Raw genomic sequence first — 13106 nt, forward strand, 5'->3', positions numbered from 1 at the left:
GAGAGTCCAGACTTCAAATCTCTAGTTGTCTGCCCTTCTCAGTGTGCTTATTTGTTTGATTATTTTTCAATGTTCACTGCCCAAGAATTTTAATGCCGCTGGCTCTGAACATTCAAATTCTGCTGTTATGGTCTATTCCTCAATGAGTGAGGGTGTGGCCACAGTTTCATTATACATTACTCCTATGATCCCAAAAGGCTTTTCAGAAATGACCTCTATCTGTGTAGTACACAGCAAGGAGGAGGCAGCTGCCAGGTTCACCCTAGGTGGCCCTGCAGTGCTGACTATGTGGAGAGCACTGCTCTCCTCCCCACCCACTCCCCCCATCCTCAATGGCGATCCCAGCTGCAAAGGAATGTGCTGAACTGGGAGGACACAGCTGTAACCCCACTTGTTCCAACCACAGGAGCAGCTGTACTTTTGGCAATTAAGCCAGGTAAGCAGAGGTAGGAAGAGGTAGGTATGATGGACTTAACCAACCATTTGTCTGTCTCAGGAACATTCCATAAGGAGCTCTGGCATGAAAAGCAATCAAGACCTTCTTTGGCAGAGGAGCCCAGCCACAAGCACTGTGCACAGGCACTGCATCTCTCATGGTGTGTGTGGTGAAAAAAGACCTAAACTAGGCCAGTGCTGGGACGATCTCCAACATTTTTCTACTTGTTTGCCTAGAAGGGATGGAAAGGGTTGCAACTGGATACATTTCCCACTAGAGCTACAAGCCAACCCTGAGATGCCAGTTAACTCACTTTAAAATGGATTGGGACTGTCAGCTGACTTGGTACCCAGAAGGAGGGAAGACTCTGCTATTGGCTGGCCTTGGTGAACTGAGCTGACCCTTCCTGTTTTCCCAGGTAGGAAGACTCTAGAATCCTGGCAGAAAGATAAACTGTGGAGGAAAAGGGAAATTTTAGCAGGCGCTGCGGCCTGTAGAATGGTGGGCTTTTTCTTAGAGGATTTGTGAAGCAGAGTTTGATGAGTGCACACATCCTCCCAAAGGAGAATCTGTTTCCAACACAACTGTCTATTTTAAATCTAAAGTGATCAGAAAGAGCTCTTCTCTGTCTTAGGAGGGAGGAAGTTCAAATTACTCTTCTTCCATCCAATAAGTAGACAAGTGGTCTAGTTAGATGTGTTTTCAAATTATGTTGAATGCAACACACAAATTGAAAGTCTGTCCTCTCTGCCTGAGATGTTCTGTATTTTCTTCTCAGAGCACTCAGTTCTTCAAGGTCCTTTCCTTACCTAGTGACCATGTGGACCTTCAGAGGGAGACCTTTCTTTCCAAGATGGGAGTGATGGTCGGTTGTAAGCTGAGTTTGAACCAGCTTCCATAGAGCAACATTGGGAGACTCACGTAGCATTTCCTTGGACAGGAAGGATCCTTCATAATAGTACAGAGGGAAGTAAGAAATTGTAAATCCTATGAGAAATGACAACTGTCTTTCTCATGATGACCACACTACACTATGCAATTGCTCCATGATCAGAGCTATGTCCTGCTGCTGTTAGTGAGAAGTACAGTAGCAGATGGCAGACCAATTGAGTGTGTTCTTCCATTCTGTGCTGTTTCTCTGAAGCAAAAGGGAAGAATGTGCTTTGAGAGATCAATGTAATGGCTGACATGTTCAAATCTGTTTCATTTTGATTTCATAAAATCTGAGGTAGTAAGAGAGTGTGGAGAATGTGGGTATTGATCCCACCACCTCTCACATGCTAAGCGAGCACGCTACCACCTGAGCTAACTCCCCACCCAGCACTGCAATTTTCATCCCATTTCACTGGAGGAAGCCATAGCATTTGCACCTCGCAGTCGGCCAAGAGCTCACAGGGAAAATCGAACTGCTTCAAAGGCTCCCGGGACTCCCCTAGCCCATCAAGAATCGCTAAATTGCAAGAGAAGCAGGACTGCTCACTTCCTCCAGGAGAAGGGGAGAGAAAGGGTGTGGGGAAAACTGGGGGGCAGCCAGACTCAGACCAGTTTCACTGTGGTTCCTTTGAAGATGCCAGCGAGCCACTGGGCTGCAGTTTCTCAAGGTCAGGGTGGGAGGTGGGTGTGTTGATGGCAGAGGGGGAGGTGAAAAATGAAAGAGGATGAAAAGGAAAGACGATGTTTCCACCCGGTTTCGAACCAGGGACCTCTCGCGTGTTAGGCGAGCGTGATGACCACTACACTACAGAAACAACAGTACATACAAACTTTCTTCATCTATACACATGTACTCAACATGTTCTTATCTAATCAATGCGTACTTGCCCATGTTTTGCTCTGGCCCTTTCAAAAATCTTGTCTTCCTCTTTACCACTTTGCTTCTCAAGCGTCACCAGGAAACCTCTTTGACTTGATCCTGCTTCACGTTTCCTTCACTTTCCGGAATATGTACGGTGATGTCTTCTGCCAACTCGGGGAAGCCTTCTATTCATTCACACACCACTTTTCGCTGGCAACTCCTTTCCCTCCATGTCTGGTATTAAAGATGTGAATGGTTCATCTTTATTTCCCTGTTGATCCCTGAAGGTCTGTTCATTTTAATACATTTTATTTTGCTGCTCTTATTAGTCACTGCTTTCTATTCAAGTCACTAACTCTTCCCTCTCCTTCCTCTACACAAAGTTGTTTTCAGAAGTTCTGTTGAGTTTGGTTTGTAACAGAGATAATATTGCAATTTAGTTTTCTTTATCAGAAGCATGTTTACTGAGACTTCCTGGCTTTTATCCATTTGAACAGTGTGTGTCCTTCCTTCTTGGAAAATCATCACAACTTCAGGACCATATTTTCAAGTATCTCATCTTTGTCTTCAATGTGTATAGATTGCCATTTCTCACTGGAGTTGGAGTTTCCTGGTTTTGCTCTGTTGAGCAATGTGGGATGCAGCCTTGACATTTAGCACCTGTTCACATCTTGTGTCCACTATTGCTACTGTTGTTTCTGCAAGTAGCTCAGAGTGTAGCCAAGGCACTGAAAATCTACAAGCAGCAAGGAGCTTTCTGATGCGTTTTCAATATCAGATCCATTTCCAAAGCCTTGCAATGTTGTCCATATTTTTCTGGTTTGTGAGTAAGTTCACTGATTTTGGCCTCACAGTTACAGTAGGACTGACAGCCACTTCCATCTCCACAGTCTTGAGCAGAATGTCAGGGTTCTTCTCTGGGTGCTGTGCCCTGCCTTTTCAGGACTGTGCCACATTTGGGGCCGTAGTACACAACGTGAGACACAAAAGGACAAATTTGCCAGCGCTTGTTGGCAAGCATGGGGAACAAGATATCTGGAGTTCTTGTCTTTGCACAGAGTGTTCTGAGTGCCATCCCAATTCCCTCACCTGACATTTGAGCTCAAAAGAGCACAGTATTGAATCCACAGCCATGATTATGCTGGACAATCCCCTCACCAGTGGAGCCACACTCCAACAACTAAGTGGAAGACTCCTCCCCCTGCCCCACAGTGAAAGCACAGTGCAGTCAGCTGTAGGACATGGTGCAGAGAACAGCAAAAAAATGTTGGACATGCCTTTAGAATAGCTCAATGACAATTGAACGTATTAGCTCATAGATCCAGGAATTCAATTCCACCAAAAATTGTTCTCTCATTTCTCAGCAGCTACTTTGGATGGCTCTACTGACAAATATGACATCAATATTTCCAATACACCATTTAAAATATGTCCAGTGCATCATTTAAAATATGTCCAAGACATCATTTAAAAAATATCCTGTTTCTGAGGCTGATCTTGTGGTGCAGTAGGAGTGGAAGGTAAAGGAAGCGTGAAGCAGGATCAAGTCAAAGAGGTTTCCTGGTGACGCTTGAGAAGCAAAGTGGTAAAGAGGAAGACAAGATTTTTGAAAGGGCCAGAGCAAAACATGGGCAAGTACGCATTGATTAGATAAGAACATGTTGAGTACATGTGTATAGATGAAGAAAGTTTGTACATACTGTTGTTTCTGTAGTGTAGTGGTCATCACGCTCGCCTAACTATGCGAGAGGTCCCCAGTTCGAAACCGGGTGGAAACATCATCTTCTTTCCTTTTCATTTTTCACCAGCCCCTCTGCCATCAACACACCCACCTCCCACCCTGACCTTGAGAAACTGCAGCCCAGTGGCTCGCTGGCATCTTCAAAGGAACCACAGTGAAACTGGTCTGAGTTTGGCTGCCCCCCAGTTTTCCCCACACCATTTCTCTCCTTCTTCCCTTCTCCTGGCTGAGGTGAGTAGACCTGGTTGTTGTCTTGGCTGTTTAGCGATTGTTGCTGGGCCAAGGGAGTTCCACAGGTGGTGAAGAGAAAGGGCTTATTTGAGCTCTTGGGCGCTTCTAGAAGCAGAGGGCACGGTGTGAAGGTGGCTGTGCTGCCCACTAGTGAAATGGGATGAAAACTGCAGCGCTGGGTGGAGAATTAGCTCAGGTGGTAGAGTGCTTGCTTAGCATAGGAGAGGTGGTGGGATCAATATCCACATTCTCCATGATCCTTATTATGAAAACGAGAAAAAAAAGTGTCTATTGTTTAATTCAGTGGAACATTTCAAGCATCCATTGTCTCCTCACCTTGCAGCGTTTAGATCCTGAAGTGGCACTAGTTTTCTTCCTGGCTTCTTTACTCTTTTCTTTATGCAAAATGTTATGTTCATTGTTTGTTTGTTTGTTTTTTTTTTTTTTTTTTTGGTTAATCCATTTCTGGATCCATGGGAAAAATCCCACTTGGTCAGGGTGGGTGATCTTTTGGATGTGTCATTGGATTACAATTTTATTGAGGATTTTTGCAATTTTATTGAGATCAGGGGTATTGGTCTTGTAAAGGGGTGTGGTCATTGATGGCTCACACCCGGTTGTCAAGTTAATAGACAGGGATACGGCATGGGAATGGAGTTTCCACACCCCACCCTTGTACCTTGCTTCGCACCTTTCAAGTTAATTGACAGGTGCCCCACCCCTCCTGCCTTTTGCTCCATTCAGAATAGCTGACAGTGCAGAGATTGCGCCAGTGGCTAGTGCGGGCACGGTCCCTCCAAGCTTCTATTGTGCTTCTAGTGTTAAAGTTTGGGCTCTGATAACTCCCTTCCTGTCTAAAACTTTGTACTGCTTTGATTCTCAATCAGATTGGGAGATGAGAGCTTAAAAACCCATGAAGTTTGCTGCTTGGAACAGTACCTCCTGGAGTGGGGTGGGAGCTGCTGTTGCCAAGTTTGGATAATAAAGGATTCTTCAACTCTATGCTTATGTCTGGCGTGATCTCCCTTGCGCTTTGCAAAAATCTGTGATTCTCTTTTTGTTGTATCTTCTCTGGCTCTCATAGGATGTGTCTGGAAGGGGTCCTCCCTTTCAATTGTATTGAATAGTTGGAGAAAAATTCATGCTTTCTTAAAAGTTTGGTAGATCTTAACATTAAAGCTATCTGAACCTGAACTTTTCTTGGGAGATTCTTTATAACTGATGTAACAGTATTGTGGTTATTGGTTTATTTAGGCTTCCTAAATGCCTCAATGTTAATAAATGACATGTCTTCAAGTGTTTGTTCATTTGTTCATTCTCTGCTTAGATCCTCTTGGTTAGGTTTCCTGTCTATGTGAAAGGTCGTCTGCACATTCTGGAGTACCCTACATGGGTGTGATCTGGATGATGCTGTGAGTGGGGAAGACAAGATTCAAGCATCTGTGACCATGACTTTAGAAACTGTTCAAAACCACTTGAACACAGAAGAAAGAATATTACAGAGTAAAAATGATTGAGATATTCCTATTTCCCAACATTATCCTGTGTGGTGACATAATAGGTAATATGTCAAAGAGAACAATGTTCAACACAGCAAATGAGACTCTGGGGTGGTGTGCAAACAAAATACAAAATAGTGGGAAAAAATATATCTATTGTAGAACTAAACAGTGATTCTGTGCATACTAGCCAAAGACATGCAGCAATTAAGAACACTTGAAGTAGTTCTTAAGCTGGAGAAATAACCAATTTTTTTTAAAGATTTATTTTATTTTTATTGCAAAGGCGGATATACAGAGAGGAGAGACAGAGAAGAAGATCTTCCGTCCGATGATTCACTCCCCAAGCAAGCGCAATGGTCGATGCTATGCCGATCCAAAGCCAGGAGCCTCTTCCGGGTCTCCCACGCGGGTGCAGGGTCCCAAAGATTTGGGCAGTCCTTGACTGCTTTCTCAGGCCACAAGCAGGGAGCTGGATGGGAAGAGGGGCCGCTGGGATTAGAACTGGCATCCATATCGGACCCCGGGCGTGCAAGGCGAGGACCTTAACCACTTGCGCCACCGCGCCGGGCCCGATAACCCAATTTTTAATACTAGAAATGTACATATTCCATCTTCCTCAATGTCCTGTTCCTGCCTAAAGCAGTGAGGGAAGAGGTGGAGGATCAAGATTTTCACTCTGTGAAACAATGCAATGTCCTGGATTCATGCCTCCACTAAGTGACTTTCCTATACTTCAACTTGAAGTAAGGCCTCCCAGAAACCAAGAATTCCCATGAGGACGTGAGAATGGATTGTTTCCTCTGCAAAGCCATAACATGATTGATTATGCTGGAGTGCCTACACTTGAATTTAATGACACATGTATCACGTTTTGCTCTGCCATAGCCAAATTGCGATGGTTTTCCACATTTCCAGATACCTGCTTACCGCTGTTGACCTCTTTCTCAGATTTTTCTTTTCTTTGCCCAGCTTTAATAAGGCTCCTACATTCTGGCCCTTAGGTCCAAGTCACTGGATAATGACACTATAGACCTTGCGGTAGCCTTTCAAGGCAGTCATGGATCTTTCCCAATGCCTTGTTTGTGACAATAGTGAGTGAATGATGCTGGCTTATTTGATTGTGAATTATATGATTCTTACATGTCTGTTTAAGTTTTTTCTGAGATAGGAGATGATCTGATGTGCACCTAACCACAATGAAGTTGGAGATGTGTCAGTCACAGCTAGGTTGTTTGCAAATCAGGCTGTGGCTGAGTGAAAGGAATCATTTATAGGGCAGAAAAAGTGCCAAGATCGAAATTTGAAAAGGTTTGTTAAGTCTGAAGGGCTTTTATGGTTGTGGAATTGGAGTAACAGTTTAGAATAATTTAAAAGGAATGAAATGAAGATCCAGGTATTAACAGCTGGTCTTCATTGGGCTGATTCTCCAGCAATCAAGCACAAGCATCCCATATACGCACCTGATAGTGTTCCAGACGCTCCACTTCCAATCCAGCTCCCATGATGCCCCAATTCCCTGGGTGTCATTCTTACATGGGGGCCATGATAATCTTCTCTCTGTTGTTTTAATTTTAGTATATGTGCTGCTGAAGCAAGAACTGCCTATGTCCTTGGGTACTCATGTGGATGACCCAGAGGAAACCCATGCACAGCTCAGCTAAGCTGTGACTATTTGCGGAACAACCCTGAGGCTGGAAGACCTCTTTCTCCTTTTCTCTGCAAATGGGCATTTTAAATAAAAATAAGTAAATCTTAAAAAGAAAAAAAAAAAGAAAAAGAAAATCCAATTATGAGCCATGTACTCGAATGTTGACATAAACTCATTGTTCCCAGAATTTTCAGTTTTTATATTTTTGTTTAGTTCTTCCATTGGTGTACTTGATTCCTGTAAGTGGAAGCAACAGAACTGCCTGCAAATGTCTCCTTAGATGGCAGCAGCTATCTTCTTAAAGGTAACCACATATGGGCACAGCACGGCGACCTAGCAGCTAAGGTCCTCTCCTTGAACATGCCAGAATCCCATATGGGTGCTGGATCTAATCCTGGCAGCCCTACCTCACATCCAGCTCCCTGCTTGTGGCCTGGAAACTCAGTTGAGGACAACACAAAGCTGTGGGTTCCTGTACGTGCATGGGAGATATGGAGGAAGTTCTTGGCTCCTGGTTTGGATTGGCACAGCACTGGCCCTTGCAGTCACTTGGGGAGTGAATCTCCTCTCTGTATATTTGACTTGCAATAAAAATAAAATAAATCTTAAAAAGGGGGACCTGGGAAATCAGGAGAGGAAAGCTCAAAGCCTTAGGATCCTGCACCCATGTGGGAGAACTGGAAGAAGCTCAAGGCTCCTGGCCCCAGACAGGCTCAGCTTTGGACTTTGCAACCACAGGCGAGTGAACGAGGGGATGGAAGAGCTTCTCTCTCTATTTCTCTGCATGGATGATATCTGAGTTTCCTCTGCTTTTCTCTGCCATTCCAATGAAAGCAAATAAATCTCAAAAAATTTAGAAAAATTACAATAATTGTTATGTAAGGTGTTTGATTTAGTTTATCAGCTAGTATGATGACATTTACCTCCATTTCACAGATGAATGAAGCTTAGAGAAATTAAGACTTTTTTATAAGAAGTACAATCAAATGAAACCATCTATTTTTCCCTATCTTGAAAACCTTGTTAATGATCTCACTAAGCATCTAGAACAGGAAAATACATGGAGGGAAACATAGAGTAGAGGTTATGGGACACACAAGGGAGAGGGGAATGTGCAGTCAGCTTTGAATGCATACGGAGCTTCTGCTCAGAATAATGAGAAAGTCCTGGGAATGGATAGAGTGACAGTTGTAAGCATTGTATTAGTACATGATAATGTACTAAATTGAATACTTAAAAACTTTAAATGATATGATATCTTCCATATATAAATCTATATAAACATCTGCTCTTCTATTAATATTACACAAGGCTTCAGCATGGTTTTCCGCACTCTAGTTCATGCATTCATTCTATTATTCTTCTAACAAATGCTTGCAGTTATTGTTCCATTAATCACACATTAGTTCACAATCATATGCATACCACCCAGGTCCAGATATCTTAAAATCTCTGCACCAATATATTCTTTCTTTTCTAAACAAAATTTCATTTATTTTTATTAGAAAATGAGATATACAGAGAGGAGAAGAAATAGAGAGGAAGGCACACACAGGCACAGAAACCTAGCACGTGCATCATTAGCTAAAAGCAAACAGGTGTTTATTTCCTAAGGTCCTCCTACAAGCAGGCAGGTTATCTTCCAATCACTCTTCAGTAGATGTGAGTGCTATTTATTCATCTCGGATTTTATCTCTTATTCTTCATGGGTTTATTTCGTTTCATTTTGTTTCACGTTATCTTGCTTCATTGTATTTCATGTCTTCTTTTTGTGCTGCTACATGAGGCACCCTACATGACAGGAATAGGGGGAGAAGGCATCTGGTTATGATTCTATGGTGTAGTGGTCAGCGTGCTTGCCTCACTTGTGGCCGGTTCCTTACATGAGAGTGAAGCAGGTGTTTATCTTCAAGTGCGTGAAGAGACTCATCAGTTCTGTCCTGGGCAGCTGCGCTATGTCAGTCCACACTTCCATCTGTGGGTTCCTTACCTAAGCCCTGCCTTCTTCTGTCCTGCAACATTCCAGGATTTGAAATGTTAGTGTTGCCTCAGCTTCCCCATTGTGACTTTCTATCTTTATCTATTCTTGTTTTCACAAAGGTTGCAATTTGCCTGTCGTCTTGTCCATAGCATCCAGGAGAACATGAGGTCTAATTGTAAAATGGTTAATATCCAGAGTTGAGGTCATGTGTGGATGTGGGAAACACCAATGCTAAGGTGGCGATCAGTTCAGATTAGTTTGGACTTACAGGAGAGGCAGTTGCTTCATATAGTAGTAAAATATTCAATGTAAAATCCAAAATTATTCAGTGTGTGAAGAAACAACATGATATTAATTTGCCTGAGAGCATCCACAGACACCAATACTGAGGGAAATAAGATGCCACAGATGATAGAGTTGTTGTCAAATTGCAGCTTCAGTAATTTGGAACTAACACTCTTTCTAAAAATAAATTTATTTTATTTTTATTGCAAATTCAGATATATAGAGAGGAGAGACAGAGAGATAGATCTTCCATCCGATGGTTCACCCCCCAAGTGACCGCAACGGCCAGTGCTGTGCTGATCTGAAGCCAGGAGCCAGGAACTTCCTCGAGGTCTGCCAAGCAAGTGCAGGGTCCCAAGGCTTTAGGCCTTCCTCAATTGCTTTCCCAGGCCACAAGCAGGGAGTTGTATGAGAAGCAGGGCTCCCAGGATTAGAACCAGTGTCCATATGGCATCCTGGCACTTCAAGGTGAGGACTTTAGCTGCTAGGCCACCGTGCAGGGCCTAGGACTAACACCCTTGAAATGAGAGGAGAGTCAGAAAATTTGAGCAAATAACCTAAGATGAATAATGAATGGGACCCTGTGTGATGGCCTATCGGCTAAATCGTTGCCTTGTCTGGGATCCCACATGGGTGCAAACTCACTTCTTGGATACTCAACTCCCCATACAGCTTCTTGCTTGTGGACTGGGAAAGTGGTAGTAGGCCCAGCGCTGGGGCCCTGTATCAACATGGGAGACCTAGAAGAAGCTCCAGACTCCTGGCTTCAGATCAGCTCAGCATAAGACGTTGGGGTTACTAGGGAGTAAAAGAGTGAAGACAAGATCTTTGTCTCTGCTCTCCTTTTCGCTATAGATCTGCCTTTCCAATAACAAACGAATAATTTTTTTTAAAAGGAAATGAAAAATATATTAACCAAAATTTTGAAAGGAACTATGTCAGTTAGATGGTTTCACTGGCATGTTTCAAATGAATAAATAAAAAAAAAGTAAACTTTGAGTTAGAACATAAATATCTAGCTGTTTGAACAATGTCATTTTTCCTTCCTTCCTTCCCCCCTCTCTCCTTTCTCTTTCCTTTCCCTTCTTTTCCTTTTCTTCCCTTTGCTTCTTTTTCAATTTCCCCTAGTCTCCCCTCTCTTCTCTTTCACCAAGAGAAATAACAAAATATCAGAGAAAAATCTGAAAATAACAAAAATCTATTGTTTAGATCATTGTAGATTCAGAGAGAAAGAAGAGGAAAATGTCCCTGGAATGGATGTTCTTTGGAAGATTCATGATGTAGAACCAATTATTTTGTAGAAACATAAACCCAGTTAGTGAGATCCAACAAGCTCAAGCAAGATAAGCCCAGAAGTCATACCCAGACACATCACAGTCAAACTCAAAACTCGTCACTGTTTGCTTATTTCACTGGGTACTGGTGATCTGCATCAGCAGCTCAGCGCCTGCTCTCAGGGACAGGCTAGAGACAGACAAGGTCAAAGCCATCCACCAACAATGAAGACTCTGCTGGGAGTGCACTATTTTCAAAAGGCCAAACTAAGGAGGAAGAAAGCCTTGACTCCATCCTGGAGGGGGTAAGGCACGTGGCAAGTGTGGACTCTGGAAAAGTTAGGGAGGCCAAAATTTCTTGCTTCAGTCCTTGTTGTGTAGGAGGATCTGGAGTCAGAGTTGGTGTTGATGGGGACGCAGGCCCTGTATTGGGATTGGGGGAGCATAGGGACAAAATCAAAAACAACAGAAAGCTGTTCCAGTGTTCCTTCCTTCCTGTGATCGAACCAAGGATCTTTCTAGTGGAAAGTGAACACAATGACGACTACTTCTCAGAATTATTAACCAGCACAGACTCTTGGGGCTGACACCAGCAGAACCCTGTAGCCACCAAGGGGAAATGCAATGGTGTTCCTCAGCAAGAACTACTGGAGGCAGTTTATTGTATGTCTCAAGCATGCCCATTTATTGCAAAGCAAGCAAAATCTTTTATGGTCCCACAGAAGGGGAAGGCAGAAGGCCATCTCCCAACAATCCTCCCGCCCACCAATGGCAGTATAATTGGCTAGAAGGCAGCTATGACTTTGTGGACCCTTCAATCCTGCTACAGGTCAGTACACTATGTACAGGTGGCAGGTATGCTGCAGGTCACATATATCATGTATGGCTGGAAGATAACATAGGACCACACCACCTTCTCAGAATTATGTATCAAGGGAGTACCCACATAGTTCATCCAAGGAGTGAGAAGGACCCAGCCCACTGTTCTCACCTGCATAGCCAGTGATCAGGTCAGGTTGAGGTCTTGGTGTGCCAAGACCATTTCCAGGGACTCACACCGTGCACTTATGACCTCCCACATAGGCCATGCAGGCAGAGATCCAAGGGTAACCTCTCACAACAGACCTGTCTTCATTTGTAGTTGTGTGGTTAGTGCTTTAAGGGGTGTTATTTTGAATTGACGAGAAACCCTGCAATGTGAGTGTGGTGGTTTCCTCTATATACACATGCTATGGATCTGGGAAAAACCTAGGTCAACACACTTTAGTTCACATGCTTTGTATGGAGGAAGAATGACAAAAAGAAGTTCCCATTTTCTCATTTCCTTGCTAAGTTTCCTTTGCTACCTGTATGTAACTCAATTTTTCAAATAATCATATATAAACCTTCAGAAAAATAAACATGCTGTCTTGATTGTGGAAGTTGTTCTTATCTGTGTCTTCTTGTTTCTGTAATCATGGGAGACTCATTAGTGTAAGGCAATCATCACACAGATATATAAAAGAGTATCTATTTAGTTAAAAGAGAAAAAGGCAAACAGGCAAATCTCAGATCTGCACTTGAAAGTGTTGATTGTACTTCATAAAATCGCCTCTTAGATTTGAATTCATTACTAAATGTGTGTGTTCATGTTCTCACATGGTCCATGTTCTTTTCCATGAGATTTCTGACATTGAGACTTTCCCTGTGCCTGCTTGCTGCACTCAGGTAAGGCAATACAGAGTACCACACACTGAGTAACCTTTGCAAGTCCTTTCTTGCCAGTAGTGAGGAAGGGCTCCTGCCCTTAAGCCCTCTCAACCCTGAACTACAGAACACTTGGGTTTATAAAGACAAAATCCACAAACCAGGAGGGGCTTAAGTAGACTGAGCCAGCTTAGAAGTACCTTAGGGTGAGCACATTTTAAATGTTCAGAAAGTATGCATTTTAAGCTACTTTCAGTATATAAGATGAAGCAATTTAAAGGGGTGGCCTTATTTTCATTTAAGGGAATGTATAGTACTGTGTAATATAAATCGTAATATGTAGATGTGAGGATGCAATGCAGAATGTATCTCCACTTCCAAATCAAAGATGGACTCCCAATGACCCTGTTGGACATATCTAGTCAATAGGATGTTGCGTTGTCTGGCATTGCCCATGCCCGCGATGTCAGGATACACTTGAATAGTAGAATGAACTTATACCTGCTTATGAAGGACTATACTATTGT

The 13106-nt window shown here is 43.1% G+C and overlaps 2 non-coding genes across 2 annotated transcripts; both read right to left on the bottom strand.

Moving 5' to 3' along the window:
* Positions 1-2111: 2111 nt before the first annotated feature.
* TRNAV-AAC lies at positions 2112-2184 on the bottom strand. The gene has a single exon. It is a non-coding gene; the product is annotated as a tRNA-Val (tRNA).
* A 5013-nt stretch (positions 2185-7197) lies between these two features.
* Positions 7198-7300, bottom strand: LOC121166228. The gene has a single exon (XR_005885373.1). It is a non-coding gene; the product is annotated as a U6 spliceosomal RNA (small nuclear RNA).
* Positions 7301-13106: the final 5806 nt, after the last annotated feature.

Source organism: Ochotona curzoniae, unplaced genomic scaffold (assembly GCF_017591425.1).
Source record: "Ochotona curzoniae isolate NIBS_2020 unplaced genomic scaffold, NIBS_Ocur_1.0 contig_931, whole genome shotgun sequence".
Classification (NCBI taxonomy): domain Eukaryota; kingdom Metazoa; phylum Chordata; class Mammalia; order Lagomorpha; family Ochotonidae; genus Ochotona; species Ochotona curzoniae.